The sequence below is a fragment of the Lucilia cuprina genome, chromosome 4 (assembly GCF_022045245.1).
Source record: "Lucilia cuprina isolate Lc7/37 chromosome 4, ASM2204524v1, whole genome shotgun sequence".
NCBI classification, from domain to species: domain Eukaryota; kingdom Metazoa; phylum Arthropoda; class Insecta; order Diptera; family Calliphoridae; genus Lucilia; species Lucilia cuprina.
This window is the reverse complement of record NC_060952.1, coordinates 46,810,411-46,818,177: the sequence shown is the minus strand read 5'-3', so window position 1 is coordinate 46,818,177 and position 7,767 is coordinate 46,810,411.

Here is a 7,767-nt window from a genome sequence, read left to right as displayed (position 1 = left end):
ATTACAAATGATTGACTAAAGATGACTTTACCAAACTTCAGATGGTTTCTGTGCAATAGTAATAAATATTTATTTTCATTTTTTATAGTTATTTGTTTGCAATTGAATCCTTGTCCCAAATTAGGAACATCACAGTGGGGCAGAATGGAAATTTTTTGGAAATAAATCTGGCATTTCTAAACGGCTGATCCGATCGGGATAAAATTTGGCGTGAGCGTAGCAAAGGAGTATACGAGTTTAAGTTTTGAAGATGAACTCCGCAGATGCCCCAGGGACGGAGCTGTGGCGGCTCAAAGTAGGGTACCTACGACATGTAAAATTTTTAAACTCGTGCCATTTTTTTGTTTTTCTGAAAGCACTCGACGAGATCTTGAAAAAACATGCTTGTACATACTACTTATCTCTTATAATACCCGAGTTATAGGCATTTAAAAATTTAGTGATACAAAATTTACCATACCTTGGTCCGCCTTTTTTTGAATACCGGGCGTAATTTTGGACCAAATGGACTCAATTTTTTCTTGTTAGTTAGACAACAAAATTTCCAATAATATACAAAAAATTTCAGATCAATATCATTTACAGATCCAAAAATATACGTTTTTTAATTTAAATTTCAAAAAAATTTTAGATTTTTGCCGTTTTTTTTTTTGCCCAAAATGTGTCTTAACTCTTTTATTAATAAAATAAAATTTTCTTTAAGAACATATAACAATTTTATAGTTTTCTAAAAGGTATCTTTACGCAGAACGCTTTGGCGTAAAAAACTTGTCCTATTTTTTGAAAATGTTGCCACTGCGTCCTTCCGAATATGATCTATTTTTTATCAAAACTTCAACTTTGGGCGACATGTTCTAAAATCCCAAAGTGGGATCAGAAACTGAAAGCAGTTTTGGAACCTCATATGTTCTCTATTTACTCCAAAAGTATTTCCCAGCCTGAAGAAATGTGGGACCTATGGGCAAAAATGTAAAAAATCCCCATTTTGGGATTTTCATTCTATTTTTGGGGAATTGCGGGATGCCCTTTGACCTTTTTAATTTTTTTTGCATTTTCTTATTTGAAATGACAAATTTAACAAGCGTTGAAGATTTCATTGAGTTTTGTTCATAAATAAAGATTTTGTCATATATTAACATATTTGTTAAATTTCTAAAAAACACTATTTATATCAAAATTTTAATAGGGTCGCAGATAGCTACAACAATTTAGTCCATATTTATCCCTTAATATCTTTTTTAGTTAGATATGGAAATTCTCGGCCCTTTACAAAAATTTCAAGCCAATATCTCAATTACATTCAAAAATATGTTCATTTAAACCTGTATCCTTTAATTTATATTTTTCATATTTTAGTATTAAATATGACAGAACATGTTTAAATCTTATATTTACCTATTTCTATTTGCTTGCTTATCCTTATAATTGAAAGGTCCTATTATGCTATAAATTTTCAGAAATTTATAACACTATTTTTTACCTCATTTTTTTCGACAGATCATTTCGTTCTGTTTCGTTTATGATCATGTAGGTAAAAAATATACAGGTAATGATCATTTCGATTCATTCACTAATAAGAAATATCAATGACTGAATTACAGGTTATAGTTATTAGTCCAAAATGTTAATAGGTAGACAGTTCGTAATTTTTTACTTTGGAATCCTGTATCGGAAATGACAAGAATTGGTATATAAGCATCATTAACAGCATCAAGAATAGTGTCAGACTTTTCAGAAGACCATCTAGGAAAATTCATAACTGTGATGTTGTCTTAATGTGTAAGTGGGGATGTGACGTTTTATCAGCACTTCCAGAATACAAACAAGCTTGTGGAAGTCGGACATTAGCAGACTACAAAGTGTATTTATGTCATCATTAGTGCCATTACGAATTCGTTCATATTCCCTTAATCCATCATCGTCAAGCATCGGAAATCATTTGAAGAATATGTATCAATACAACTCCGGGTTCAAAAAATTTTTGTAGACCCATTGGATTTGAATATATAAGGAGTCAAAGAAAACAACAAACGAGTGGAATATTCAAAAGATGAAATAAATGCACTGGAGCCATTTGCATAAAAATAAAAGGAATTCTCTATTAACGTATCATATCAGCTAGTTAACAATGATTGATGGAAAGGTCAGCAATGCCATAACAGAAACTTCTTCTTCTGGAGATGCTCAATATGTAATGAGAAAAAGTCGCAATTCTCAAATATAAACACCAAAGCAGAAGTATTAATGAAGAAGTCCTGTCTTTCGGAATTTCACCACTTCATGCCAGAATACGATTTTTGGATTACTTTTTACACATAGCATACGACTCAAATATAGAAGTGTGCCAGAGAATCTTACTAAATCAACAAAAAATAATGAAGAATTGAAAGAACTGAGAGCTGCGGAAAAAGCAGACTCCACAGAAGAAATTAAAAGTCATTCAGATGGGATTAAACATCGACCAACCACTTCCAAGTTGCGGTAGTACAAAATTACGGTACTACGGCGAGAAGTTTTTTCGTGATTTTGAAATTACTTCAAAAATAACTGGAATCGACAAGGAGTTGCTTCGAAGAGTTAACACTATTTTAATGGCATTGAATAGTAAACATAAAATTAATGGAAATCGATTTGGGGAATATACATCTGAAATTTCTAAATTACTTGTATCTCTGTATCCATGGAGGGAACTAACACCAACAGTACACAAAGTATTGTGTCATGGTCAAATAATAATTGAATCGAATATTCTTCCACTTGGAGAGTTAACAGAAGAAGCCCAGGAAGCGAAGAATTGAGATTTTAAGCATGTTCAACTTTTCAGCTTAAGAAAATGCTCCAGGCAATCACAGAATGAAGATATTTTTAATAGTTTACTTCTATCTTGATCCTGTTCTTTCAACTATACGAAAAAATGGATTTGTTATGAAACCCTATCATTTCAAAACAAGGAAGATTTAAAGGACTTATATTACCTTATGGATATGTATACCGTTATGACAGATTATTTTATAGAAAATAAGTAGTGTTAGGAATTAACTATATAAGTAGGTTGTAAGAATTAATTGTATTATGTTTAAGATAAACAGTTCAAATAAAAAAAGGTATTATACTAACTGATGAAATTGTATTAAATTGCGTTTTACCACCTTTCCCGGTGGGCGGGAAAGATGGTTTGTGTGGGGTGATTTAGGTGTTGTTGTGCCTGGCTCATAATAAAATTATATTTTTTTATTGTATATACAATGTTATAGTCTTTAATAAAATAATTAACTAAATAATTTTTAAAAATTGTCCAAATATTTTATTCAACACCAAATGTATGTTCTGTCATACTTAATACTAAAATATGAAAAATATGAAATTAAAGGATACAGGTTTAAATGAACATATTTTTGAATGTAATTGAGATATTGGCTTGAAATTTTTTGTAAAGGGTCGAGAATTTCCATATCTAACTAAAAAAAGATATTAAGGGATAAATATGGACTAAATTGTTGTAGCTATCTGCGACCCTATTAAAATTTTGATATAAATCATAGTTTTAGAAATTTAACAAATATGTAATATACGACAAAATCTTTATTTATGAACAAAACTCAATGAAATCTTCAACGCTTGTTAAATTTGTCATTTCAAATAAGAAAATGCAAAAAAAAAAATTAAAAAGGTCAAAGGGCATCCCGCAATTCCCCAAAAAAATAGGAATGAAAATCCCAAAAATGGGATTTTTTACATTTTTGCCCATAGGGTCCACATATCTTTCAGGGCTGGGAAAATACTTTTGGAGTAAATGGAAAACATATTGAGGTTTCCAAAACTGCTCAATTTTCTGATCCCAGCTTTGGGATTTTAGAACATGTCGCCCAAAGTTGAAGTTTTGATAAAAAATAGGTCATATTCGGAAGGACGCAGTGGCAACATTTTCAAAAAATAGGACAAGTTTTTTACGCCAGAGCGTTCTGCGTAAAGATACCTTTTAGAAAACTATAAAATTGTTATATGTTCTTAAAGAAAATTTTATTTTATTAATAAAAGAGTTAAGACACATTTTGGGCAAAAAAACGGCAAAAATCTAAAATTTTTTGAATTTTTAAATTAAAAAACGTATATTTTTGGATCTGTAAATGATATTGATCTGAAATTTTTTGTATATTATTGGAAATTTTGTTGTCTAACTAACAAGAAAAAATTGAGTCCATTTGGTCCAAAATTACGCCCGGTATTCAAAAAAAGGCGGACCAAGGTATGGCAAATTTTGTATCACTAAATTTTTAAATGCCTATAACTTGGATATTATAAGAGATAAGTAGTATGTCCAAGCATTTGGTCCAAAATTACTCCCGCTATTCAAAAAAAGGCGGACCAAGGTATGGTAAATTTTGTATCACTAAATTTTTAAATGCCTATAACTCGGCGAGCGCTTTCAGAAAATATAAAAATCTTTGTATTTGGGTGAAAAACAAAAAAATGGCACGAGTTTAAAAATTTTACATGTCGTAGATACCCTACTTTGAGCCGCCACAGCTCCGTCCCTGGGGCATCTGCGGGGTTCGTCTTCAAAACTTAAACTCGAATACTCCTTGGCTACGCTCACGCCAAATTTTATCCCGATCGGATCAGCCGTTTAGAAATGCCAGATTTATTTCCAAAAAATTTCCATTCTGCCCCACTGTGGAACATCGAGTTATCTTCAAAATGATTTTAGAGAGAAAGCCTAATTGCGATTCTTAGTAATTTTTGGTCCTTTTAGTTTTACATGTAAAATTAATTATACTTCTTAATTATATCAAAAAGTCAAACCATAATCTATATGTATATGTATGTAAATTTTAATATAAATAATGAATGATTGGCTTCAAAAATTTTTAAGCAGACTTAACACATGTTTTGGTACTTTTAACACCGCGCTGCTGTTGTATTTAAATAACAACCATTGTTGAGATAATTAATAAGATTTTACATGACATATGAATGTACATTATACAGACGAATGTATATTAAAGCATCGATGTATATATATTAGGGTGGTAATTTTTTTAATAAATTCTTTCATCTTAAAATTTTTTAATAACTTTAATCATCGCTCCACCTTTTTTGTACACATTTATAAACCGCGAATTACTACCCCAAAACAAAAAAAGTAATATAACCTATTTGACTTAAACTATCACCTTAATAAATGTAAATAATTACAAAAAAAATATGGCAAATATTATGAAATATTTATTAAAATTAAGTACATAATTAAATAACATTACACTCTCAATTTAAACAATAATTATAATGTATATTTTACAAGTTTTTTGTTTATGTAACCTTTAAAAAAACTAAATTTGCATATTTTAAAATTAATTAAATTATAAAACAAAATGATTTTTTTCAATTAAGACATAATTGCATTACAAGTACAAATACATCTTTTATGACAATGATAGAAATACATGCCCTCTTTCAAACATCACATACGAAGAAATACAATATTTAAGGTTTGACCAACTAATTTTTAATCGTCAATGTAAGACTTGAATTTTAAAAACTGAAATTTAGTTTTTAAAAATGAAATAAATGTATGATCACAATTATATTTCTTTTCAATGGAGCAATGTGATGAATGTCAGATGCATGGAATTACGGACTTGGAATAGGCTGGATATTTGTTAATGATTCATATTCATTGTTTTTAACTAAGATATAAGTAGTTAAAGTGGGTGACGTGATGTGACAGAAATAGAAGTTGCTTATTTTTTTTTTTTTGACAAAAATTGTAAAAATCTGCGAGTTTCACTATTTGGCTATTTGCTATTTGGTTAAAACCTTTTTTATTGTAATTTGGAATATTTATTGATTATTTTTCAGCTATTAGAACTAAAAAATTGTTTTCAGATTTTTTTGAACAATCCGTTATGTGTGACGTGACATAGCGTGATGTGACAAAAATTTCCAATGATGAAATTTGCAATATTATTGAAAATTAATTAGTCCATAGATTTATTTGGGAGGGACATTGTTGAAAGTTTTTGGAATCGGAGAAATATTTCGACTATTTAATAACATTTTAGTTGAAAATAGCTCCCGTATAATAATAATAATAATATAAGAATTAACATTAATTAATATAAAACTTTTAAAAATGCTTATATCACCATAAAATTTAACACAAATAATTTTGACATACACAAAAATCGTTCATCCTATTTTTTTAAATTGGTCCATGATTAGGCATAGCTTTGGATATATACAAAGCCCACATTTGATGTACCCATAAACTTGCATATATAACTAAAATTTCGCCATCCTGATAATACAAACACACAAGAAACTTCCAAATGTACAACTACTGATCCTTCTGATGATAATACAATAATCGGTCATAACGCCAATATCCGAAAATCACTTTTTTCCATACATTTCTTAAAAATATCATTTGTTGAATTTCTGTGCTCTTTCTTCCACTTATCAACTAAAAAATCACAACTATCACCTAATTGAATTTTATGCATAAATATCTTTTTAAATAACAAATATTTCACAATTCGAATGTTGCACTTGAGAAAATTTATGTAATATAACGTGACAGACTTTAAAATTCTATAAAAATAACCCCGGTTAGAATTATTTTTTTTCTTTTAAATTGAGTTCTATATACTAAACTTGATTTAGATTCAAAGTTTTGAATACTTCTGAATGCCAACTAAAAAGTTATCGGGATAAATCCTGTTTCAACGTGACGAACGTGACATTTAAAAGTCTATGAAAGAAAACCGAAAATTTGCCTTTTAAGGATCGTTATCTTTTTATATTTGTATGTTTTAAGATAACTAATATTTCAACAAATGTTTTCCGATAAAAGTAAAATTTTATTTTTGATGACTTTTAGTTTTTGAGCCACGGTGGACTATTCGGTGGAAATGCCCATATAATTAAAAGGATGTTTTTATCTAAGTACTTTAAGAGAACTAATTTGTGTATATAATTTTGTAATTTTTTATAATTAAAAGGATGTTAGTTTACATTTTTGAATGTTATTACTTTGTACGATAGACGTATGTATATATAACTTTGTCATTCCCTGTGTAACATTAATGGAGTTTTCTTTTCTGGCATAAATGATGCATTTTTTTGTCTTTTGTTCATCTCATCACTTTTCACCCTAATTTTAATGAAGTAGAACATCTGCAAAAGATGTCAGATTTATAAACTAAAAAAGTTTCTGTTACAAAATTTAACTGATTTTCGACAGTTAATCCTATTCTTAGATAAGCTACAATTTTAGACAAATAAATTTTAGATTCTTATGAGGCAAAATAGATCCCATCCAGTAAACACTGTTCAAATGACTTCCGACCATTACGAAATTAGCATTAGTGCTCATAAAAAACTATAAAACTTAGTTGTGCTTTGTTCGAGGCTTCGTCCCATTGAAATTTAGCAAACGTGCAATATTTCATCAACTTATCTCATCATGGCCATTCAGTCTTTAAGCCGAACAGATAGACCTAATCAGATCAGAAAATGATTATTAGTCGATGACAAATATTTTATGGTATAAATAGATAGAAGCATACTATTAAATTTTGCGAGATTTGGTCTTTTTGGACCTAGTGCTATTACTTATCCCTAGTTTTAATACAGATTTTTAAGGTAAAATTTTTTTTTGCCTTATTTTTTAAGCCTTTTAGACATTTCTGGCTTTTTTATGTCGGATTTAGCCTTTTATTTCTGAAACTCCTGACAAAACTGCAAGTGACCCAAATTTTTCAATCG